Here is a 26,956-nt window from a genome sequence, read left to right as displayed (position 1 = left end):
ATCTAAGAATTGCTGTAAAATAGTACAGAAAGGTCTTTCTCTCACTCATTCTAAGTTCATAGCTGAGGCACCTCAAACAAACAAAAAACCCCAGTTGTTCATTGTTAGTTAGCAATTGAAGAAAATATTCTAATTTAAGTTTTATATAATGGGAGCTTTCATAAAGAAATAAAGACCCCCCCAAATAGTTAAACTTGTATATTTTTAACAAGAAAAGATTTATTTTATTGTAACAAGATAAAACGGAAGAAGTAGTCAAGAGAGAGAAAAACATTTTCAGCTCCCCAGATAGGAAATGGGAGTTAAAGCCTCCAAATTTGTGTTATTTTGATGGTAGATGTTGAAGTGGATAATGTGGAAAATACGAGTGAATTAAGAGGGTATGAGTGAATAGTATATTAACTGGGGGAAGCTGACCAAGACCTACTATACAGATTCTTCTTGCCATCTCTGTGTCTTTGTCTCCTTTCTTTCACCTATCTGGAGGGTACCTCTCACACGAGAGTTTCATGTTATATACCTCAGAAGGTGGTCAGAAGATGTTTCCTAAGTCTCATGACCTGGTTGAATGGAGAAGTACAGGGAAGATGAAAGAGACATGGCTGCCTCTGTTGTTTCCTCAAATGCCAAAGTGCAGGTTGGAGGATAGCATGTCTTGAATATTAGTGATAGTTACCTTTCCTTTTTATTGGTGTGTTTTAGATACTTGCACTCAGATAAGATTGGCATTACAGATCATATGTTCTAGGACTATTAAAGTATTTTTCTTTAATGGGTCAACTCCTTGCTGGAGATGAACGTAGGCATTATAACTTGGTTCCCATGTGAGGCCAGTGGTGCTGCTGGTTAGTACAGGAGTCTCTCCTATAGGGTCAGAGCAGATGACTTCTGAAGTATTCTTTCCCACAGAGCTGACACCTTCCATCCAGGGATGTGAACGATGATAACCTTACAGAGCATGTCTCATAGTTTTGAACGTAAGGTCACTGAATCCAACACTGTTTGTTGACCAATAAAATGGATATTCATAATCATTAAAAGATTCACGTTTCTGCTCCGGCCTTCCACTAACCTCTTGATAGATTGACAGGGAATGACTCACAGCCACTGTTTTGGGAAGCTTCCAATCTTATCTCAGACATGAATCTAGAAAAATGAAGCTTCTTAGGCTTCTACCATTTAGCTCAACTCATTCCGTCTCTTCTCTGCCTCTAAGGTTTGTGACCCTTTGTCCAGGCTGTGGAGTGAGTCCATGCTAGAGAATTTTATGTCTTGACTAAGAAATCCTGCTGGACTAGAAGTATTGCTGGACTTCATAGTATGGCTCAGAGTTCTTTGGAGAAGTGACTTGTGATATGACCTTCAGTAGTAGTAGGGCCTATACAAAGAAAGTGTCTGAGGAACAAAGGGATTTGACTAATTTATAATAGAATGCTATATTTTTGAAAATTTTTGTCTACCTCTTAGATTTTTCTCCCCTTATTTTCTTATTTGCTATTAGAATGTTAGTTGCCACATAGACTGCTTAGTGTACTGCCCAAAGAAACTCTAGTTCTAGAGGCAGGAACCTAGGTTAGTCCTATTAGGTGATAATAACAATCTAAGAGAAATTTTTGAAACATGTCAGTGTGAAATAAAAAGTCTGTTGACTTAATACATACATTGAATAATTCAATATTCATTGAATATTTAGTAAACATGTACTATATACCAGTGGCATGGACTGTTGTAGAAACTAGGATTTAAAAATGTAGGGGAGCCAGGCACCGGTCGCTCACGCCTGTAGCTACTCAGGAGGCTGAGATCTGAGGATCATGGCTCAAAGCTAGCCCAGGCAGGAAAGTCCGTGAGACTCATATCTCCAATAAACCACTAGAAAACTAGAAGTGGCGCTATGGCTCAGTGATAGAGCGCTCGCCTTGAGCTGAAGAGCTCAAGGGACGGCGGCACCCAAGCGCAGAGTTCAAGCCCCATAACTGACAAAAAAAAAAATAAATTAATTAATTAAATTAAATAAAAATAGAGGAGAATGATAAAAGGGATGACTAATCAAGCTGCATTGTACTCACTGATTTCTGGAATTGAAACCCCTTTGTACAGCTACTTAATAAAAATTAAACGTTTATAAAGATGGTAAACAAAATAGAGTATCATGAAAAAAAGAGGGAAAAAAGTGGGCAAACCAGATTTGTCTACAAAATTTTCCTGATAGCTCCCAGATTGGATATAAAAGTCTGAATTACCAAAAGAAAGCCAAATCTCTTTTCTACAATTTAAAGTGTGTGTTAGATTGTCATATCACAGCCGACTCTATAAGAGTTCTCCTTATGTGTGTGTGATGTGGGAAGTGCTACCAGACATTTTTCTATATTACAATAATCTTCATATATTTATTAAGCTGTAACTTGTAAGGCTTCCTAAGGTGACATTAAATGAGGCTTTTTGTGTTCTGCTTTGTGTCTTTGTCAAGAAGCCCTCTGTTAACTCCTGCCTGTGTCATTCACCTGGTCTGTACTGGTAAGAAAGCCTCTTTCAGTCATTCCAGGAGGGCTTGAGGGTCTGCACAAAGAGGGATAAGACTAACAAAAGTTTCATAGTGGGTTGGAGGGAATGTGCTCAGGAAAAAGTAGGGAGAGAATGGGAACCTTTGTCTAGTATATTTTACATCTCTATTCTCTTTCAGCATAGCAGCAGAATACTCCAGATTTACTCTACATTTTAAAAAAATGTGAAGAAAATACAAGGGTACTATTTTTTTAAGGCCTCCCTTCCCACTCCTGCCCAATTTGCCCAGTTGTTGACCTATCATAGGTTAGGAGGATTTGAGAAGCCCAAGTATTACAATGGTATGGTAGAAGAGTCTGGCAATTTCTAAGCCCAGTGGTTGGCACGACTGGCTTCATGCTAAGAATAGAGATCTGATGCTAGAAAAGGCAGGTGAGCATAGAAGGGAAGAAACATTTGAGGATAGTAAAGAAAAGGGACAAAGGAATGCAGCAGATGGGCAGGGAAGTTTTTGGTCCTTCTTTTTTCCCCCCTCACAGAAAGAGACTGACAAAGCCAGCAGAATGAAGGAGAGAAAGAAAAGAGAGGAGGAGGGGACTTGGAGGGTAGTAAAGGAGCCTGCAAAATCATGCAAGCAACAAGGGGGAAAGAGAACAGGATAAAAAACATTTAAATAGGGATAAGGAAGTCCACACTTTGGTTACACTGCGAGCCTTCAATTGCTCCCAGCAGTACATCTACCAAATAGCCAGTGTCCCTTGCCGAAGACATTTTCCTGACTTTTGTATTAACTTTAATGTGATTCTCTTTATGGTTCCTGCATTGATGGTTGCCGTTTCATTGACATTCGGTGTGATCAAATAGCAAATGTGGAGGCATGGTTCTGTTATCCCTGCCCCCTGGCTTCGAGCATCAGACTTCTGAGTCAGTGCTTCTTGCATTTGATGTTTGCCTTTCCTCCTTGTCTCCAGGTAGGAGAGTTAAAAGGGGGAGAAAACAGCATTCCTAAGGGCTGCCATGTCTATAGCTCATGCATACAAATATTCAGAACAGCTGAAAACATTCTATGAAATCATGATCCAATATTCTTTTGATGTAAAGGTGTTGCTCTTTCACTGCTGCTCTCATTACATCTCCTGCCTCAACACTATACACTCTGTACCTGCTGGTGGACTGTGTCTGGAGAGATCTTTTCAGGACTCAGTTCATAAAAGTCTTCTCCACATGCTAGATCTGGGCCAGGGGTTTTTCAAGTGGGGAACCAGTCCCCCTCTCTGTCTGAATTTCCTGTTCTGACATTTCCTTATTTAAGAGACTATGCTATACTTTCTGTTTTCCACTTTGTGCTCTTTGCCCAATATTGATTAGAATTGAGCACCTGTTTATGGAATGAAAAATCTGTCATCCATGTCTATAATGTTGGTCTTTTGAGTATAAAACACATTCTTCTAGAATTTGGCTAGGCTTTTAGATACCAGCTCATAATCACCCAATGTGTTCTAGAAAAAAAAAGAAAAAAAGGATTTAGTGGGTAGTAACAGGTTTCAGGAGAGTTTAATAGATTTGTCCTCAGATTCACACAGCTGTAGTAAACAACTTGTGATTCTGTTAACTGCTAGACACCAGAGGCCGGTTTTAAAGTTTTGGGCAATCTGTTAATTGTGATCCTAATAACCATGGGTCTGATAACACAATGCAGTTTAAAACCAGATGTCTCAGACTTCAGTGTGCACAGGAACCATCCAAAGACCTTGTTAAAATGTCGATTCTAGTGAAGTAGGTCCCAGGGGGCTTCTCAGACCAGGCAGCTCAAGCCTGCAGATAGGAGAATGCTAATACAAGGGGAAAAACAACTTCCCAAAGCCATGTACATATATACATGTCCTGCATATACATATTCAGAACAGCTGAAAATATTCTATGAAATCATAATCCAATACTTTTCCAAAGGGGCTGATAGTGCTATACACGGACCACACTGAGTAACAAGGGTTTCAAAATTAAGTTGGGAAGTATTCCATAAAAACATGTAGAAAAAAAAGAAAATACTTAGGTACATTTTACAATTTGTAGACCAGAAGTTTTTCTAAGAAGAAGAAAAAAAAACTTTACAAATAACTAACACATTTCCACTTGAGAAATCATAAGAATTTTTCCATTTAGAAACATTATGCTCAATTCTGGTTAGCTCCCTCAAACTGCTTTTGGAAGACCTGGCAACTTGGTGTTTTATTTCTTTTAGACTTTCTTAGGTGAGGGAGGCTCTGGCCCTAGCAATCTGCATAGTGTAGCTACCTTAGTCACAAGGAGTATTTTTAAAGCAGAAATGGTCCATGGAAGATTGACAGTTCAAAGGCTGTGTTTATGATGAGACCTTCACATTCATTGATTGTTCCCAGGTTAGCACCACGCACAGCCCTTCGGCAAGGGCATTTGACTGGGATGGCTGGGAATAGAAAGGGCAATGTTCAGCTGGAACTCTGCAAGCAAAACCTTGCATCTGCTTACATGCACTCAATCAGCTTTCTGAAACGATGTTTGAAATTTCTTCTAACAAGATGGCCTTTGTTTTACAGGTCCTTTCTAGCCGCCATGATAGCCTATTTATAACAAGTGGAAGGGATTGCTCACCGTGCTCAGGTAAAATGGTGTGTGTGTGTGTGTGTGTGTGTGTGTGTGTGTGTGTGTGTGTGTGTGTGTGTGTGTGTGTGGTGACAAATGACAAGAAGGACTGTGGGAAATGATTTAGCATCATTCGACCATTGAGGTCATTCTTGTAAGAGTGTCTTGCTCAGTTTTACCTGAGCTTCAGAGAACCTAGGGTAGGACCTTTCAGTTAACTAACATGCTTTGTGCAGTAGCTACAAAGTACTTACTACAAGGACTCTACAACAACCAGCAAAGAAACAAGACTGATCCCTTGAAATCTCGTGCCAACTTCTCCAGAGTCAGTGTAGAACTATTGCCATTTTTATGTTTAATACCTTAGTAGAAGTCTGTCTTTCCCACATTTATGTAAATATGTGAATGCTGAAGAAGTTTAATTAAAGCATTACCTCTCTTATCCCTTTGAAGTTGTCCTTCTAAATTTGAAGTTGTCTTTCTAAATTTCCTTTGCATTTTCTTTTTCATTAAACGCATGTCTCACAATTTTGATTGGCCCAAATAGGTCACCAAGATTAATTTTCCATTAACTTTCACTGCTCCTGTTTCTTTCTAATCATCTTTTCAGAGGATTAAGCAGTCCCCAATGGGTCAGCCTATTCCTTAGGACAGAAACAGTATGTGTGTGTGTGAGTGTGTTTTTTCCCCTGATGGTCTATAGGGTGGTTTGTGGTCTTGTGGCTGAATCTGTCTCCATTAACAACTAAAGATAGACCTACGCCAGGAATTCTGTTGGCCAGGACAGTTTTGTTGTTGAGCTTGTTCTTTTGTGAATCAATCTGTATGAGTTTCCTCAGCTTGTTACTGTTTTGATTTAGTAGTACAAATTGGTTGGCTTGAATAGTAGTGAATCATTATCTCACGGTTTTGAAGGATGGAACTCCCAGATCAAGATTCAGCAGGGTTGTGGGGAAGAATCTGTTCTGGGAACATTTTTTTATGGTAATTTTTTTATGTTAATCTTTTATGGTATTCTTTGAAGTGTGGACATTATCTTCTTCTCATGCCTTTATATTGTCTTCCCTTTACACATATCTATCTACATATGTTCAATTTCCCCCTTTTTTACAAGAGTACCATTTGTTTTGGATTGGGGACTTTTCCCATGGCCTAATCATCATCTGCAAGGATCTATTGCCAAGTAACATCACATTCATATGTATAGCAGTTAAGATTTAAACATCTTTTAGGGATACATAATTCAACTACAATACTATCTAATGAAAGAGGTCTTAATTTTTCCTTGTGGTATCCTCTAAATAATATTTGTCACCTGAATGACTGTTTATTGAACGAGTGAAAGACTACATTGGCTATGTTCAAAACTAATTAGAAGAGGCAAAATGCATCTATCAGGGTGCACAGGCATTATGGTGACTCTTCCCCTCAGTGGATTTTTGCTTTCAGGTTGGTTCAAGTTCAATAACATCATAAATGGAATAAGACTTTTCCCTTAAAAGTTATAGTTTGTTTTCTTTTTCTTCTAAATAAAGTATACCCCTCTGCATGACCAGTCTTGCTTTGTCTACTGGCATTGGAGGCTGAACTGTCATTTTACATGCTTCTTCCTCTGTCAGTGCATCAAGATATCTTTGCAGCTAATTCAGTGCCACTTAAATCATACTTAGCTGGTCTATTCTTTCTTCCCTGGTGCATCACTTTGCACTTATTAAATTTAATGTTCTGTTCCCTAGCTTTAATCTGTAAATGCTATCCAGAAACAGATCTGCTCTCATAGCATCTTCTCTTTGCTTTATGCTTTCTTAGCTCAAAATTATTAGAAGTTATCTTTAGAGTATTGAGAGATGAGTGTTGATAAAGTATTAAGCCACTAGTCTCAAGGTAGCACTTACATTACTTATTCTTTAGAGATGTTTATTTGGGAATCTTTATTTCCTGTTGGTTCAGTGCTTTTTGTGTCCAGCTCTAATTTATTGTTAACTCCCAGGAAAGGATTAGCTTTTGAATACCAGGAGGATGCCTTCTGCTGAGGAGGCTCAGGAGGCAGGGGTAGATTTTCTCTCTGGAATGAGGTGGCCTGGGTGGAAGGCTTGTGAGCTCAGTAGAGCTGCTTTGTCAGACCAAGGTTTAGATATGGAATATAGAGGTCAGACTTCCAGGCCTCCTGGAAGTCCTGCTATGAGCAGATGTAAACCACTCACTTATAGGCATTCCCAGCCCCTATTAGCCTTTTTTTTGTTTGTTTGTTTTTTGCCGGTTGTGGGGCCTGAACTCTGGGCCTGGGTGCTCAGCTCTTCAGCTCTTCAGCTGAAGGCTAGTACTCTACCACTTGAGCCACAGCGCCACTTCCGGCTTTTTCTGCTTATGTGGTGCTGAGGAATCAAACCCAGGGTCTCATGCATGCAAGGCAAGCACTCTACCACTGAGCCACCTTCCCAGCCCCCGCTTCCCCCCATTAGCTTTTGTGTTCCTGAGGCTGGAATGAAAAAGGCCGTCCCATGGCCAAGTGATAATATGGCTTTTACAGCACTGGATTTATAAGATGATGACAGACAGTGAAATGTGAAAATGAAAGTAAAAATTCATTTTAGCATTTTTCACACTGGCATTAGTCCTAAGAAAATTGGTAAATCATATGGCAAGTATTTATGGCATGCCTGATGGGTGCAGCACAGTTCCACCAAATGCAACCTGGGGGGTTGTATAACTTCATCCTGGTGCCCCCACAGCTTATTTTTCTTTGTTATTTTGCTCTAGATCTTACAACTCAGTTAGAGGCCCTTCTGTTCCTTTCCCTATGTATGCTCCTGCTCTGGTATTTTTAGGGGTTTCTACAGGGCTTCATTAAAATGAAAGCCATTTGTTTGGGCCATACAGTGATCAATCAGAGTGGTGGTGAGATTTCCCCCTCATTGCCTGCAGGTAGAGATCTAGATGAGCTATCACTTTCTGGTAATTAGACTGTCTTAAACTAGCTAGTGAAGTACTATATGGTGTGTACAACTACAGTGACAATGATCTAATTTGTATTTTCATAACAATATTATTTTGTTTGTACCTAGTACTTTTCCTTATTCAAGAAGAAATAATTTAGGACCTTTAGCACTAAAGAATTAGCTTAGGGTTGTTGCCCCAGTTTTGTTTTCTATCACTCTGTTGTATTTTTCAGTTTCACTAATCTTATATTTCTGAGAATTCAGATGTAATATTTTCATGGGAAGTTAGAGTCATGGTCCAAGTGGTAGAGCACCTGTCTAGCAAGTGAAAGGCCTTAAGTTTAATTCCAGAACCACTCACAAAAATAGACTTTTCATGGACTTGTTAGTATATTCATTGTTAAACTGATTTAAAAAAGTGGGAAGTCATTTTTATATTCATTTAGATAGTAAATAATATAGTAGTTTTTAATCTCTTATAGTATATTTATGGTATTATGGAAGCTATTTTAATTAAACAAATCATACTTTGAGTTAAGGCATTATCAAACTTTCCCTAGATGTTTTACACATGAATAAGTAAAAATCTGTTTACTTTCTCTAGGTTCTTTTTCTGCCTCTTTCTAAAGGTTCATTCTTTATTTCACTTAAAATCCATGAGTTTATGTTAAATGACCTTGAGCTGCCAATGGAGGAGTGATGAGGTAGAGAAATGGGCATGGAGCCAGAGGCCTGGTCTTCTCCTTCACCTGGTGCTGGTTCTGTCTATTTTCTGCAGTTCTTTGATATTCATATTCTTCTTTTCTTTTTCTTCTAGGACTTCCCTTTCTTGGACTTTTCTCACCTTTTCATTTCTTTTTTCCTTTTCTTTCCTTTGTTCCTTTTTCTCTTTCTTTTACACTTTGTGTTACATATCATCCTTCTTTCATGTGCAAAAGTCGCTCTGGGGACCATGTCAAGGATATTATGATTTAAGTGGAAGATAGTCATGGAAAATGTATTGCCATGATGGAGCCATACAGTGTTTGCCTTTCATAGGAAGTAGAACAACTGATTGTCTTGTGGGAGTCAAGAAATGCTTTACAGGAATTGTTTTTCACTGGAGATTACCAAGAGTAGAAAAAAAAGATTTCCAAGTAGGAAGAGAACAAAGAGGTTAGGTTGGACTGGAAGGGAGGTGGAAAACAATGGATGTGCTCCATGATTTTAGAATACCACTAGAGTACACAGTGAATGGATAGAAGGATATGGGGCTGGATGAGGCACAGTAGGATGGTATAAATTAAATATTGAAGGCCCTTTAATATATCCCTGAGCCTTCTTTTCTGTTTCCTGTCTGCAAATAATAGTTGACTTAAGTTCACCCTGCATATTAAAAAGAGAATAACCGAATCAGTTATCTTGCTAGTCCCCTCCTTTATGACTCTTACCCTGGCTCACTGTTTCCAAATGACGCTAGACCTTTTTTGCCTTTTATTTATTCCACTATGTCATTTTTCTCTTTTACTTCCCACATGCACTTCTCTCTCTCTATGTCTGGTTTCCAAATTCTCCCTTCCCCTTCCCTACAGCCTCCCAGAGATTCATATGAAAACTTCATGCATGACTCATTTTACCTCTTCTGAACACACGTGCTTTTAACAGCCTCCTTCTATCACTTTTTTAAACCATCTTTTTTTTTTTTATAGCATTCTCAGATATCCACATGTTGAAGGGAAGGGCTCCAAACCGTTTATACAGCCCCCTCTGTTGAATGTGTAAGGGACACTGCACTGACATTTGTCAGAAGAGTGGAGGAAATCAGAGTTCTTGTAATTTTTAAGGCTGACACAGAGGTGGAACTGGAGGATTGATTAATTGTCATGGGGAAGAGGCAATGGTTAATGTAATCTCCAGATGAAACTTTGCAGTGCTGAATACTGACTAGTGAAGGTAGAAGGATTACATTAAGCAAAAGATAGTAAGTAGGTACAGAAAAGATATCCATTTTCGCAGAAAATTAGGTGAACAACACTGAGGTTCAGATGTGGGAAGAAGACATTTAGAGAGCCATGAAGCTACATGTGATTGTCTTCGACACTAAATGACAAATGGTTTAATAGGTAAGAACATGTATATTGAATTAAGATGCTCTATATCATTATATGAAATGACCTCTACAAAACTTGATTCCGCTTAAGACTTCTGAGTTGCATATCTGGAGACAATCCCAAATTCAGAAATATATTTATGAAACACTGTTGCAACTGAGCTCAAGAGACTGTGTCCATATTACTTGTGTTTCTGAAAAGGGTAAACATGAATAACTGAAAAGTTATTGATTAAAGAAGTAATATGAACAGGAATAATGGAATTAAAGTAATCGAGGCAATATTGGGCTTAATGGACCTTGTTCCTTTAATGCTTTTCTTCTGCTTTTGTATTGAGTTGGCTCTAAAGTCAATTGGCTATGTGCGCTGAAAGAGAAGGACATGATGGAAGAATCAGTATTGCTGTCTATATATAAAAATCAATCTGTTGTTCTTAAGGAAGAACATGAATCAGCCTGTAAAATCAATTAGCTAGAAGTTTTTACATTTGGCTTATAAGATAATGAAACAAATGATGAGCCAAGTTTATATATGTCTTACACATAGTAGATACTCAGTAAATATTTCTTGATTTGAAAGTTAAAGGATACTAGGGATTTAGTTTTGAAAGTACATGAGCATAAGTCCTTTAATTAGCACTAATTCCATCCCAGTGCTTCTAGTGCTACACTTGTAGATTACTCACTTGCATCGATTTTTTGCTCTGAACTGAATCCTCTCACATTTCTAATGACAGTTGGTCCAGGCCAGCTGTTTGTGATCTTGTCTTAGCTGGCTTTTTCTTTTGTTTTATACCAGTCATGGGGCTTGGACTCAGGGCCAGGGTGCCATCCATGCACTTTTTTGCTTATGACTGCATGCTACCATTTGAGCCACAGTTCCACTTCTAGCTTTTTTGGTGCTTTATTAGAGATAATAGTCTCATGGACTTTCCTGCTCGGGCTGGCTTTGAACCTTGATCCTCAGATCGCAGCCTCCTTAATAGTTAGGATTACAAGCATGAACCACCAGCACCCGACCTTAACTGACTTTTTAAAAAAAGTTATGATCAGCCAGGCACTGGTGGCTCATGCCTATAATCTAGGTACTTGAGAGGCTGAGATTTAATCATCACGATTTGAAGCCAGCCTGGTAGGAAGTCTGTGAGCCTCTTATAGTCAATTAATCACCAAAAATCTAGAAGTGTAACTGTGGCTCAGTGGTAGAGTGCCTGCCTTGAGTGAAAAAGCTAAGGAATTCAAGACCTCATGCTGGCACACAAACAAAAAATTATGATCTGCCTTACATAGCATTATGATTATAATATATGAAGTATAACCTCAATGACAAAATTCTTCAGAAAACTTTACTGTTTCTTCTTTGTTTACAAGGTTCTAGGTTCGTTGAATTTGAGAGTTCATTTCTCACAATTTTGTTGTGAGGAGTTTCTGTGTTCAGACTCTGCCACCGGTCCCATCTATTATCAACCAGTGCTTACCTAGACCCTGTGCAGATGACAAATCTGCACCTCCATTGTTTCAGTGTCCCTTGAATGTACATAGTGTTTTACCGGGAATCCTATATAGATCTATCCATTCAACTAAAGTTAGTTCTGCTTCAAGCAATATTAATATTTTTTACATCAAAAGGTCTCTTTTAAAGACAGTTATTTCAGTAGTATAAATGGTTCTGGGGACTAGAAAGTTGCAGATAATAAAATACCAAACTGATTTTTACCTGCAGTTATTTCAGTAATAATGGTGTTTTCAATCTCTGTAAGAGTACAGCTTTAAAAATGGAACATCTTTGAAAAAAATGCATTTCTACTTCATCTCCTTTCATAAGATTATAGTGAAATAAAATATTGAAAAAAAAACTACTTCAACATCTTAATGATCCTCTGTTGTGAGACTAAAGATACTTGAAACAGCTGGATTCTAAGCAGAAGTGCTTCCCCTCTATGCCAAACTCTAATGTGCATAAAGGAAGTATTATTCCCTGATCAATTGATCACTGTCTACTGAACATTATACAGCCTCTGCAGAAGAAAGTACCTTAAATGTATTTCCCCAAACCAAGCTTAAATCCATTCCCCCACTCCATTGCATTTTTTTTCTTTCCTCTCCCTTGCGTGGTGTTTGCCTCTGAATATCCTATTTTACATCAATTGTCAATGGAAAGATCTCTTTAATAGCTAATATTTTGAGATTTTTTAAAAGTTTTTCTGCAGTTAGGACATGTACTTATTTCCTTTTTTCTTTTTTGGGTCCGGTCGTGGGGCCTGAACTCTGGGCCTGGATGCTGCCCCTCAGCTCTTCAGCTCAAGGCTAGCGCTCTACCACTTGAGCCACAGTGCTGGCTTTTTTCTTTTTGCTTATGTGGTGCTGAGGAATCGAACCCAGGGTCTCAGGCATGCAAGGCAAGTGCTCTACCACTGAGCCACCTTCCCAGCCCCTTAGGACATGTACTTATTTCCTACAATGCTTCACACATGTTAGGTAGGGTGTACATATATAAAAACATGCATACTGTTGTTTATTGTGGATGGATAAAGAAAATGTGTCATATACACACAAAGGAGTACTATCTTGTTATTCAATATGGGATTCACAATGGAGTAGTATTATAGTATTCAGCCATAAAGAATGAAATTTTGTCATTTGCAGAAAAACTGATGGCTTAGAGATCATCATGTTAAGTGAAGCAAACCAGGTTCAGGACAGAGGTCATATGTGTTTCGCACTTGTAGTCTCTAAGCCTAAAGATACCCATAAGCACAGATACATACATATGCACATACAGAGCTGGTTTGTAATTGTGAGACTGTTTGGGGGGAAAGGGAAACAGAATGATGGAGGGTGAATAATATTGGAACTGATTAAGGCAATACAATAAGGAAACTTAATGAAACCTAGTAAATAATAGAGTAAGGGGACAGAGAAAGAGAGCATAGAGGGGGGCTGATCTGATTAAATTATAATATGTGCGTATGTGAAGTACTACTGCAAAATTCTTTTGTGCAATTAATATACCCTACACAAATGAATGACAGAGTTGTAAAACAGGATCAGTTAAGGAGATAAGTATAGTAGGAGGGAGGAGAGCAAATTAAGAGGGTGAATTGGGGTGAGTCTGGTCATATATGTATGACACCTTTTGAAAAGTTACTTTTTTTTTCCAGGAAGTGGGAGAGATTTGGGAGAGTGAAGGAGGAGGTAAACTTTTACACATATGATGAAACCTTATACAACTAATATATGCCAATAAAAATATTAAGAAAAGAACATGAAGTTAACATGCTCACTGGTTCTTGTCTTGATGTTAATGACAAAATGGAATAATCTCCATTCAGTGTCAATGCAAACAGAAGAAGTGTGACTGCTGGACTTAGGTTAGAGGTGAATGCATGTGTTGGCACCTGATCCTTCCAAAACTCTGTTAAAATGACTTTTGAAGTATTTTTTAAAAAAGCTGTACACCTTTATAGACAGAAATATAAATCAGTAGCCATAGTATTTTAGAACCTGAGCAGTGGATGGCTGGGTTGTAATTTACTTAGAGGCCTGAGAAAGTGGAGTTTTAATCTTGCAGGGAAGAAAAGAGGAAGTAAACCATTTTTTCACTGAACAAACTCAGGAGTAAGAATCCTTAAAAAGGAAGGGGAGACTAGGTTAAGAAGAAGATAAAATATTAGATTCTGGACTGGAAGATATTACCAAAAAACAAAGCTAAAAGTAGAGTAATATAATCTTAAAGTCAGGGAGACTGTGTTGATATACCAAATCCCAAAACAGTGTTACCTTTTTCCTGTTCCGTAGTCTGTGAACAGCTAGGATAAAACCTTACCTGAAATAGGAGACCTCTCTGTGGATCTGTCCTCAAAATAAAACTGAAGAATACTGACATCATGATTTCCCTAGGGAAATGCCAGAACAATCTTTGATCCTATATCAGCAATCCCCCCTCCCTAAAACCTTACTGTTAACTTTCTAGTCTCTCCCTATTAAATATTAGCAGGCAAGTGGTGCTGTAGCTCAAGTGATAGAGCACTAGCCTTGAGCTGAATAGCTGAGGGACAGCACACACGTCTAGGGTTCAAGTACCATGACCGACAAAAAAAAAAGTTGTTTTAAATATTCGCAGGCAGCTGAGGATCATCATGTGTTTGAGGAAAGTTTCTTATCAGGAAAGGCAGAAGTTAAAGCATGCAAACAGAAATAACAGACCTTTTGAAAACAAAACCTTTGTAGGAACAATTGTAGGAAGAAGTACATCCAGAGACTTAAGGCAAAATACTATAACCACAGGACAGAACAGAACCTATAATGCCTATGAAATAAAATTTAAAAAATTTCTAAGAAGCTGGAATAAAAAAGAGAAGTTTTAGAAAAATAATGGAGGAAAAAACAACAACAAAACAAAAACCTTATCCCCCAGATAGCAACACCAGATAGAAAAAAATAGAAAACCACCCAAGGAATAATTCAATAGAATTTCTCACAACCACAGATAGGAAAGAACAATACATAACAGTGAGACTTCACAACTCTAGGATTTATTCCAATAAATGACAGGGTAAATCAATATATAGAAAGACTTGGGATTCCAGAGATAAATCCACAAGAGAGCCAAATGAAAAGAATTCTAAGATGATGTTAAAGATATCTGAAGATACCAGTGTGTGGCAGGTCTACCTGTCATCAGAACTGAATTGGAGTAGGAGAGGTACTAAGGACAGATTTTGAAGATAATGTAAATAGTAAAACACCTACTTAATATGTGTACTGAGTGGAGATTTAGAAATCTTCTTGGGATAACAGCATGATAAGTGCTTGAGAAACTAACCCAAATTTAGATACAACACCGATTAATGGCAAGGAAGACCAAAAGTATTGTAGAAAAGGGAATTTAATCATAGAGCCCAGTAGCCATCTCTCATGATGTAAAGGTGGAATTTAATGCAACCGAGTTGTAGCACAGTTCTATGAGGAGGGAACCTGGGCCTGCCCATGCATGTGAAACACCGTAACTCTCAGCTTCCTCACAGAAGGTCAGTAGAAAATAACCTGAGATGAGAAAACCAAGACATAGTGGTGCCAACACATTTAAGTCAGTATACCTCAATTTTGACCTCATAATGTGTAGAAACTGATACTAAATAATTTGTAGTAAGGTGAAAACATCTATTCCAGGAATATTAAATAGATGAGAATGTCCAAATAAAATCTTAAAAACTTTAAATGAGAAACCTGAGTTTATTTTCCTGAACATAATTTTAAAGTATTGTTTACATGCTCAAAAGGGCCAAATACAATTGCGGATCAAGAGTTTAGTGATTTTTCTCTTCAAATTCTTGTTAATCATTGCTACTTTTTAGCTCTCAGATGTTCCCGAAAGGCCCATGTGTTGATACCTTCATCTTCAACCTGTGGTGTTATTGAGAGATAGTGGTGCCCTTAAGAGGTGGGGCCTAGTCAGAGGAAGTTAGGTCACTGGAGGGGGCATGACCTTGAATATTAATGGATGATGCTTCCTCCACCTTCTCTGTTTCCTGGCCATCATGAGGTTATCATCTCCCCTGCTATGTATTCTCACCATGATAGACTATGCTGCAGCAGGACCAAATGTGTAGGGACTGAAACCTCTGATACTGGGGGCCAAAGTAGACCCTCTCTCTTTTTAAGTTGATTATAGGAACAAGTCTGACTAGCAAACAGTGAGATACTATATAAGTAGTGATTTTTTTGACATGTCATTTGTTTTTGATTTTTTAAATTATATTTTTATTTTCTTTAAGTAGTTGTACAAAGGAGCTACCATGCAACAAATCAGTTTATGAGCACAGTGCATCTTGATCGATGCATCTTGATCGATGCATTGTGGTATTTTTTTCTTTTTAAAGGATCAAGTCATTTGGTGAAATGACTTGATCCTTTAAAAAGAAAAAAATACTACTGGTGAAATGACTTGATCCTTTAAAAAGAAAAAAATACCACAATGCATCGATCAAAATCCTATAAAAGATAAAACTATATTAACAACATTACAACTTTTGTCTTTTTCTTTACTCAGAAAGTACAATATTCTGAGAATCCCATTGGGATTCAGTTTCAATTGGTTATTTCCTATGGAGTAAAAATAAGAGAGTTTGTTAGACCCAAATAGAAAGAAGTATTGAATATTCATAGAGAACTTGGGAAGCTGCTGCTACCAGCTCATCCCTGTTCCAACCACTCCTAGAGCTTCACTGTCAGCCAGTGGCTCCATCTATACCTGGAATGAACACTGCCAGCAGCTGTGTGGGCTGCTTCTCCAAAAAGTACTCTCTTCAGCCACTGTTGAAACAGGTGTGCTAGGCAGGGCTCTCTCCTTCTGTAGGAAGTCATGAGAATTATGCCTCTCACTTCTAAGAAAGCTATGGCCAGAGATGTTAGCTACCCCACCTTACTCTCTGTTAGGTTTTTAAAAAGAGGTTGGCGAGTAAGAATCACACCATGCACATGGTATTCAGGTAAGGAGTAGGTTTTTTCATCGTTCTGGCTGGCACCAGGCCATGTTGGCCTTCCACATGGCGGGGAAAGGCCTGGGAAAGACCTGGGAAAAAGAGAGCATCTGGGCCTGGGTAGGCCTTATCTAGGGTATGGGCAGAGAAAGGTGTGGCCACATCAAATTCAGATGTGACCTCAGCAGATGCAGATGTGACCTCTTCCAGGTGTGCCAGTTGCCTAGGTAATGTAGGTACCGGGCGGAGAATTTACTGTGAGGAGGGTGGAGTCTGCTCGCCATCCAGGAGCAGACCTTACACTCTCCAAGACCAAAGGGCATCAATCCTTCAGCATATTCCGGGAGCCATATTAGTGCAGTAATAGACCTACTAGTTGGAAAGCTCTGAACTCCACATGTGAAAGCAAATTCCAAAATAAGTACATCAAAAACCAGAAGCAATTGAGACTGCATTATTAATAACTTGGCTTAAAGAATATAAATTAATTTTTTCAAAAATATCTCCTAGATACTCTAAACCTTTTGCCTTGTCAAGACATGAGGGAGCTGCTTCAGCTTTGTTTTTTGTGACATTTCAGATACAGACCATTTACAACTGTGAATATGACTTGACTCTCAAGAGTGAAGGCCAGTTTGTGAATTACTTATATGTTATCTTTACCTGAAGAAAATAAATAGGAAGAGAGCAAAATTCACTGGAAAAGAACAAAAAAGTAAAGAGACTGAGTATGGTTGTTTATTATCTGTAGCCTAGGTACTCAAGAGGAAGAAATCAGGAAGATCCTGGTTTGAAGCAAGCCCAAGGCAAAAAAGGTAATGAGATTTCCTTAAGTCAGCTAGTTCAGATGGTAGCACATATCCATGATCCTAACCATGCTGTAAGTAGGAGGATCACAGTCCATGGCCATCCCAAGCAAAAGCTTGAGACCAAAGCAAAGTAATCAAAGCAAAATCATTTGTGGCTGTCAAGTGCCTTCCTAGCAAGTACAGAGTACTAAGGTCAAACTCAAATATTACCAAAAATACAAATATTCAGAAACATTAAAAAAGTTTAAATTAGTGAGAAACATAGCCAGTATTTTGGAATTTTACTTGATTAATGTTTTATTACCTTTTTAACATACTCCAAGGGAAGCTAGTAATAACAACTGATTGTAACTCTTTCACTGAGTTAGCTGAGAGAGAAGAAAGACTCTCAAGGATCCAGAGTGGAGAACTCTTCCTTGAGAAAGGCCTGAGGGCGCAGCGCACTGGTAACTCTGCATGGTCAAGTCAGAAGTTGAAATCAGTGGCACTTGAATTTGCAGCTTAGCTAATAAGCCTGCTGGTTTGCTCTTGCTTTTCAGTCTTCTCATATGTCCTTAAGGTTCTCACAGGATGCCATGCTTTCAGCCTGAGCTTTCTGTGATTCCATTTTCCTTTGTTCCTCTAACACTTGCATGCCTCAGGATGTGTTCTGGGAGCTTCAGAATAATGTATGCTATGCACAGAATAATTTGGATAAAGTGTCTAATGTATCTTGAGGGTATAAAACCACTCTCAGTCCCAGGAAAGAGTTTCAGCTTGAATTAACCACAGGTGAAAGTAGGTGAACTTTATAAAGTCTTCATTTAAAAAAATGTACATCTTTGCCAGTGATTATTGAAAAACATTGTCAATTCTTTCTGCCCATGATTACAATTGCAAATGATTAGACAGAGCTCTGGATTGACTTGTCACTGTTCCATAAGAAGCACAGCATTATTTTACCTATTTATTGGCTTTTAAATATTAAAAAAAACAATTTACCAAAAATATACCCATAACTGTCTGTAATGGGCATAAATCACAATGGGAAATGAATTCTGATATGTGTGCATAATAATACTTGCTTAAATAGAGTTATATTCTAACATAATTTACCAGGAGGAATTTTAAATTTTGGAGAGTTTTCTTATTTTGAGGCATCATCATAAGAAAAGGCAAAAAATAGAGGTGCTTTTAGATGAGGTCAAGATATGTGTTTTTCTGGTAGTTACTGCCTTTTTGGTCTAGGATTTCCTGTGTGTGTGCCAAGAGCTGTGATCTGAAACTCTGCTGAACTAGTTACTTTGAAGATAGTATCTAGGAAAGCCAGCAGCCCTTCAGCTTTCCCAGTGACAGATGAACTGGTACCACTTTTAATGTTAAACTGTTTGGAGAGCCCAGGGAAGTCATAGGAGCTAAGGATTTGCCTCACTTTGTGGAGGGGCTACAGCAATCAGTGGGTGGGCCTCCCCACTGGGGAATGGCTGTTGGGATGAGAGGCGTTCAGGGGGCAGAAATGTAATTTTATGGGAAGCATGTGGAATATTTGGCAACAAGTGACACCATCAAAATGACATTTAGGGGTGATGATTCCTGCTGTGGCCTGCCAAACAGTTCAAGGAAGAAGAAGACAGCTGGTTTACAATAAGGAAGACTGCAGATAGGGAAGAAGGGGCTTGGGATTGGCTTGGTGACAGAATTAAGAGAGAAGACAGAAGAAAAAGAGAAGTTACAGATAAGTTAAGGCTAGATTGTTGCAGTAGAGCACAAGTCCCATCTCTAACAGTCAAGAGACTAAAATTAAAAATCAAGGAAAAAAAAGAGCAAAGCACAGCACCATGCCTCATGTCTATAACCCAGCTACTTGGGAAGCCATGATCCAGAAGATCAAGATTCCAGGTCTCCCCCAGGCTCAAAGTGCCACATTCTATCTAAAAAAGAACCAAGCCAAAAAAGGGCCAGAAACATGATTTCTTGCTTAACAAGCACAGAGCCCTGAGTTCACATCCTCCCAAATAAATGAATAAAAAGAAAAATGAAGCCAGTAAATATCCAGATGCTTCCTTGAATAGCTCACTCATTGTCCCAGCTCATGAGATGTGAACCACTGGCAGTGGAATAGTTTACAAGAGATAGAAATTTGTTCAGTTGGTTGGTCGACATATGCCTTTTTGATGTGCTGCTACTTTCTCTTTTACACTTGCTCCTAGAAGATCATCCTGACCGCAGTAAATAAAGGTTTTCATAAGAAGCAGAGCTGAGGAAGGGAAACCTGATACTGGGGAACACCTGTATATACAGGTGGGCGGATGACATTTCATCACAGGGAGTGAAAGAGGGAACAGAGGCTTGGACAGCAAAATATTGTATGAGCTACTTAGTGGAAAGACAAGAGCTCAATAGTCAGAATCAGTCCGTATCAGTCAATCAATCCATTGATTTATCATCTATCTATCTATCTATCTATCTATCTATCTATCTATCTATCTATCTATCTATCTATCTATCTATCTATCTATCTATCTATCTATCTATCTATCCTATCTATCTATCTATCTATCTATCTATCTATCTATCTATCTATCTATCTATCTATCTATCTATCTATCTATCTATCTATCTATCTACCTACCTACCTACCTATCTGATTCTCAAGTACTTATTACAAGTTTGATTTAAAGGAACTGACTGTGAAAGCCAGCAAGTGTAAAACCCATAGGGCAGGTGAGCAATCCGGAAACCGGTAGGAGCTGGTGTTGTGGCATTGAGTCTGACATCTGTAATGTGCACTGACAGACTGGAACGGTCGGCAGGATTTTCATATTCTAGTCTAGGTAGAATTCCTAATTTATCTGGAAGTGCAGGTTTTGCTTTTCAGGCCTTTGACTGCTTACACAAACTCCGTCCATGCTATCAAGGGTCAGCTCCTTTACTTAAAGGCAACTGCTTAGAGATATCAATTATATCTACAGCAACATCTAGCTGGGTGTCAGACTAACAACAGAAGACACAGCCTAGCCAGGTCAACACACACAATTTAACATTCTGAATCCCTGTTTACTCTGTGACAGAAGTATAGAGTCAGTAATAGTTTAGTCCACTTCAATGTTGTGTTCTGTGTATCGGAGTACAACTGTTTGTGATTCAGCAGTGGCAGTTTTAGTGGTGGCTTTTTTTTTCTTCTGTCAAATCATTAAACAACATTTTTGAAAAATGGGGGATGTTACCAGATAGACTGTCTGGTTACTGACTGGCCTGGTCTGCTTTGCCTGGTAGATGGGGCGGACATGAATGGTGCTGATTTGGGTGGAGCTATTACTCACTTCTCTAGTTCTGCAGGGAGCTTACTCATTTGACTGTGTGACAGTCACATGGGACATAGGGAGTTAATATTTTTCTGGGAAGAATTTTAATGTTAGAATTTACTGTCTTTTGCACATATAAATTTGAAGCCTTAATGTTATGCTCTTCTGGTTATTTGCATTTAATATGCATGCAAATTCACAATGTATACTCTATGCTGAGAACATAATTTATAAATCGGTACTTTCCCTGGTTGTTAGCAATTTTGGCCGCTTTAAAAATTAATACTTCGGAGAAATATATGTGTTCAAATTTATTTGTAGTATGGTCGGTTTCCAAAGAAAAATATGTAAGTACGTTCTTTACCAGAAAGGTACACCTTGGTTGTAATGTTGCCTGTGTTTAAAAAGTGATGCATAATGGTAAAGGTTAGAATGCTTTTATTTATCTTTCCTGTGAATGCGTTTGGATGAGGTAGTGCAGAGGTTTGTTTCCATTTGCAATGATGAAAAAAATATGTGTTTCTGAAAGCATGATTGCAATGTAGAGCATTCCACACAATTGGAGATGAGTCATTTCAGTGATAAACACACTTGGAGTAACAAAGTAGCATATTACACTTTTAAGTGAAAGAAGAGCGGTTTCAAGCCTTGCAGAGAGCCAGAGCATCCCAGAGAGGGCTCTGTTAGCCTCTCTGGCTGCCTTTGAGGCTTGTTGTCTTGGCAACTGAAACACAAGCATCCCTCCTTTCCCCAGGCAGGGAGCTCCAGTCATCCTTGATTCCGCCATGACCTTTTCTCCCACTTCCAATCCGTTTTGAGGTTCTGTTGTGCATCCCCCAGGAAGCTTCAGATTTTTCTCTTCCCCAGATATCGTCCCAGCACCATCACCTAGTGCTTTTCTTTCCCTTTTGGACCCTGAGAATCTCATCACTGGCTCCTGGATCCTCAGTCACTCCATTCTTCCATCTGTTCAAACTGTCTTGTCCAGGATGGAAGTGAAGTCGTCTTAGGGTATAGCCTCCCTCCAAGGTACATGTGCTCTGCAGGTTCCAGACATTGGTCTGTAACCATAGCCTCCTGCTCTGACACACTCCTGAGAATCATTCAGAGAGCATTCTTCTCTCTGAGCAGCACATCTCTCATGACTTAAGTCACTCATCCTCCTCTACTTTGTCTACCCTGGGGGCCACTTGTCCCTAAATTATCTCATCCTTCTCTCAAAAATCATCCCTCTGTAGATGATAATGAGGACGGGCTTTCAGCTGCCAATGTCTGCTGATCGCAATGTCATCACCACTATTGCCATTTGTATTATGATGAACATTTGTGGCAGAATATGAGCCTAGTGCTAGTGCTTGCATCCAATGAACTAAAAGTCAGCTGCAGTGCAGGTACTGACCTCAAAACCCTAGGCCAGGGCCTAGGAATTATGTAGACTGGCAAGGGGCACAGATCTGTGCAAGAACTCTTCTTGGCTTCTCATTCCTTCAGTTGGTGGGCACAGCAGGGTCTACCAAAGTTTAGAAAGCAACTCCACCTCTCATTTCTCTTCTGCTCAACATAGATAACCTTTCGCTAGCCACATGGTGCTAAGATACGGAGTTGAAGAGACACCATTTTCCAATTCAATTTTGGACCAAAGGAATATTGTTTACTAATTTTCAGTGAGATACCCTGTAGGTCTCCATTTATAGGAGGTACTTGGAAATCAAGAAAATCAAAGTGAAGTCTTACTAAGACAGAATAACAGCATAAGAGAGAGAGAGAAAAGCTAATTTTCCTATAGAACCCAGGCATGAATGTTGCAGATCCCTGCTTTACAAATGTATGATAGTGTTTGATAGATTTCATGTAAGTGCCAGATGAGAATAATTTCATTTTGTGATAATGACATCCAAGCAAAGTATTCTGCAATGTTTTCCCTTTCACCCTTCCCTTCTTCTCCACTCTCCTTTTCTATACACCTCCCCCACTTCTTTCTCCTCCCTCTTCCCTTTCTTCTCTTTGTGATAACTGTTATAGTAGCTTATACATGTATAAAATATTTCTGTGGTGCAGAGTGCATTTTTAGTATCTTAAGCAACTCTAACCACAGAGGTCCCAGTGCGCTGTGGGCAGACAGCCTTCTAACTGTCATAAAATGTGCAGGAATGTGGAAGCCACATGTTTATTTTACACAGCTCCCAGAGCCCCAAGTATAAGAAATTAAGCCTGACTTATTTTTGAGCACCTGCTGATCCATGGCTTAAGATTCACTAAAAAGTTACTGGGTCATGAGAGAAGTGTTGGGATTCTGGAGAGAGAAAGCCAGGGGTGTGGAGGGATCTACTGGCAGCCAGATTAAGACAAAAGGGCCTTGGAAATCCAAGGCTCAGGGGGTCCTGATAGGTTGTTGACTTAAACATTTCCTCTACCAATGACATAGCTCTGCTTAGGACACACTACACAAGCTGTGGTGCGATAAATAAGGGCTGAAACAATTCGTGAAGATGGCCAAATTGTGGCCCTTGGGAAAAGCCTGGCCCTTGTTCTGTTTCTGTAAGGCCTAGGGCTAAGAAATTTTTATTTATTTATTTATTTATTAATTTTAAGGCTGTTTTTAAAAATGTTAAAGAAGACTGTTCTATAGGGTCATATGTGGTCTGCAAACCTAAAATTTACTATTGGCTCTTTAACAATTGTTTACTAACACCTGCTTCTGCAGGTCTGTCATGCTAAGAGCTACCCTGGCAGTCCTACTTTGAATGTTAAATGCGCAGGGTGGACCTGGGTTTCTTGTAGGCTAGGCCTTGAGGATGCTACTTGCTGGAAAATGTTGTCAGTGGTGTCGATTTGACTTGGGGGTGGTACAGTGGCAAAGAAAGAGTAGGGGTACAGAAGAGGGAGGGCCTAGGCTGGCCACCATTCTATAGATGGAGCTCAGAGAATGGCCACTGAGTCTGTGCCTTTAGTATGGCACATCTGGGCACCATGACCAGGGGGATTCCAGGGGGCTTTCAGTTTGCACTTGTATGCTATAGTTTACAAAGTGTTTCTCATGTTATAATTGTGAGAACCATTTGAAGTGGGCAGAATGAGTGTTACTGTTGACCTTAATTTATAGAGAAAGAAAGAATTGATCCCTGGCTAGGGAAGTATCTTCTTCAAAGTTATATAGTTATTATAGGATAGAGTCAAAAAATAAAATCCAGATACTCTGGCCGTGAGACCTCAGAGACAATGAATTCTCACTGCTCAGCATGTTAACCCCATACTCTCAACACAGAAGTTCTTCTTCTCAGTAGCATTTAAGCCTGTTTTTAAGTTGGTTATGTTCACAATGGAGATTGTAGGACTCCTGAGCTGGCATCATTTGGTGCGTCTGGGCCCAGTCACCTTTTCACCCTGGAAGCAATATGTCAATTGTACTCTCATCTAATGCAAAAGGTCATTTGCCCAAGCTTTGGGTTGTCTGAATATGTTTGAGAATGCTGACTGATGGTGGGGCTTTACAGGTCAGCCAGTGAAAGTATGTGGACAGTCTGGGTATGGGAAGGATAGCTTGTCCTTGGTGTGGAGACAACAGCTCTAATAATTCAACTGTAGTCCTCCTCTTCTTGTCTCTACCTTCTGTTTTGGTAGCTATAGGGTGGCCAGGCAAGCTGATTTTTTTTTGTTGTTGTTGTTTAAGAAACCCAAAATTTTATTCATTCTAAAGTCATCATCCTCTTGACCTCATATATATAATACCACCATACTATGGAATACTATGTTTCTATGACAAAGGATTAGTAACTAGATATACATGGAGAGGTTGTCAGCAATGTCTAGGTTATTTTTTTTCCTGTTGGAATACTTTATTTCTGCATGCATATTCTTGGTTCTGGTGCCACAAATTTCTCTTCACTTAGTAGCTATATATGTGTATGTATATATATATATATGTAAATAAATATAGTAAAAATGTTGTACAGAGGGGTTACAGTTACATGAGTAGGGTAATGAGTACATTTTGTAGAGAGCATTGTTACCTCCTCCTTTGTTTTCCCCCTACCATCACTTCCCTCCCCACTTCCGCAACTCCTCTCTCCTACCTCCCCCCCCCCCCCGTTGTAAAGTTTGTTTTCAACATAGTATCCTGTACATCTCGTCATCACAATGGGCCAGCCTGCATCCCCATTTAAGAGTTCCATAATATCCCTTCCCCTTCCCAAATTACAAAAATGTATATACAAGGTGCAGAACACCGGCATCAAATCCAGTGAGAACAAGGGTTATACTGTGGGGGAAGAACATACAAAAGAAACAAAAGAATCACATAGTGGATTGTAAGTACATTAACAACACTAGCAAGAAAGAAAAAAAAACCACCTGAATCCCTGTCTTGGGGTTCATTTTGCTTAACATTATCTCTTGTGCTCATATTTACATAGCCTTTGACCTTCTCTGCTTGTCCTTATCTAGGTTATTTTTAAGGCAAGTTATATAACATTATATATATATATATATATATATATGTATTACATATGTATATATGTATTACCATAAGGAAGAGGCTCAATTAATGTATATGTATACAATATACATGTTCATATATGCAAGCTGATTTCTTATAGGAAGATGACATTCTTTAGTGAGTTTAGGCCTAATTGTTTGATCACAAGTATAAAAATCTGGGCTTCAAACAGAGAAGCAAAGTTTTACCATGGGCTTCCTGAGCCCCTGAAGATACTGATAAAAATAATTAGACACAGGTGATTGTTAAGGATTGTGAAGGGTCTGAAATTTTACCCTGCCTCTTATCCACCTGCCTCACTTCTAGGCAGAAGACACAAAACTTCTGGATGTCACCATTCTTGGCACACAGGCATCATGAGCTTCATTCTCTTGTTTGTTCCCAGAGTTCCATTTCTGTTGCTGGCAATGCTGTGTGGACCTGAGTACATACTGCACAACTAGAGGGCCAGTCAGATTTGAGGAACATAGAGTTTAGGAACTCACCTCTTCTACAGAAGGCTACTGGTAATTTGCCCAACTTTGGCCCTGAAGGAAGACATTATCTTTATATGTTGGCTAAGAACCAAAACTATAGACTGCCCTGGAAGGAGCAAGGATCTTTATCCTCCCAATCTACCTTACAAACATCCTTGCAAAGGTCCTCTAGAACACTTGATGTTACAGAATGAGGATTGCTCCCTAATTTAAACCACTACATGATTAGCCAACTTTCTAATAATGACCATATAAAAACCATTTTATAAATACACAAAATTGTACCTTTGAATTCATACAGTCTGAATCCAGTTTGAGATGGAAAACAGTGAAATTTTCTTAATCTAGTGAATCCTTCTGTGTATTTTGGAATAGGAATTCAATCAAACTTGTTGGGAAAGTTCCCAATTTTCATGAAGTTCATAACTTCCAATAGATTTGGAATTAAATGGTATTTTACTGAGAAGTTTTTTGTGCAAAAGGTTATATAGTTGAATGTCTCTGACCTTACAGGAACAAATATTGCAGTAATATGTTCTTTGATAATAGATGACACAAGCTAGGGAGTTAGGGATCAGCTGGGGTCGTGAGACTGACATATCGTGAGGCTCTTTTTAAAAAATGGTAGTTGATATAGACTGATGCTTATGCAAAGATTTTAGCTTCAGAAAACATGTTTTTTCTTTGATTTTTATGAAAATTTTCTAGCCAAATCCTTAACAGGAAAATTATTTGATAGATTTTTCTATATATTTTCTTTGTAGTTAGGTCTTAAATTATGTTGCATTTACTTATAGTCATGATTAATGATTATAGGCCAATCATGACCTACTACATATACTCAGTGGCTAGTTAATGATACGTTGATCTCAAATAAATGGTATAATTCACAAGACATTAAAATATGAATGTACTTATTTTTGTTAGGTGTAAACTTGATACAAGATCCATGAGGTTCTGTAAAGTCAGAAAATTCAAAAACCTGCATTTCACCTTGGCTGGCACAGAACTGTGATCATTTCTTTAAATGTAATTGGATCTAGACTGGACTCTACCAATCCTTAATTCTACAGTTTATCCAAAATATTTATATCTTGGATTTCTTATCTATAAATTGTATATAATAACCACTATTTCACACAATAGTTGTGCATTCTGCATGAAATAAATTATTTTCAGTTGATACATTCTTTTAATAATGTAAAGAGAATATCGAATTCAGTTTAGGATCATTATAAGTTTTTTTTTATTACTT

At 38.7% G+C, this 26,956-nt stretch overlaps 1 protein-coding gene across 1 annotated transcript in view; it reads left to right on the top strand.

Moving 5' to 3' along the window:
* Enox1 (ecto-NOX disulfide-thiol exchanger 1) overlaps positions 1-26,956 on the top strand; it is a 540,384-nt gene that overhangs the window by 101,213 nt on the left and 412,215 nt on the right. The window contains exon 3 of the mRNA XM_042685602.1: positions 5,082-5,145. The gene's annotated coding sequence lies outside the window, so the exon portion shown is untranslated. The remainder of the gene's footprint in view (positions 1-5,081; positions 5,146-26,956) is intronic.

This window comes from Dipodomys spectabilis, unplaced genomic scaffold, assembly GCF_019054845.1.
Source record: "Dipodomys spectabilis isolate Male_0828 unplaced genomic scaffold, ASM1905484v1 ptg000095l, whole genome shotgun sequence".
Taxonomy (NCBI): Eukaryota; Metazoa; Chordata; class Mammalia; order Rodentia; family Heteromyidae; genus Dipodomys; species Dipodomys spectabilis.
This window is presented reverse-complemented; position numbering and strand designations above follow the sequence as displayed.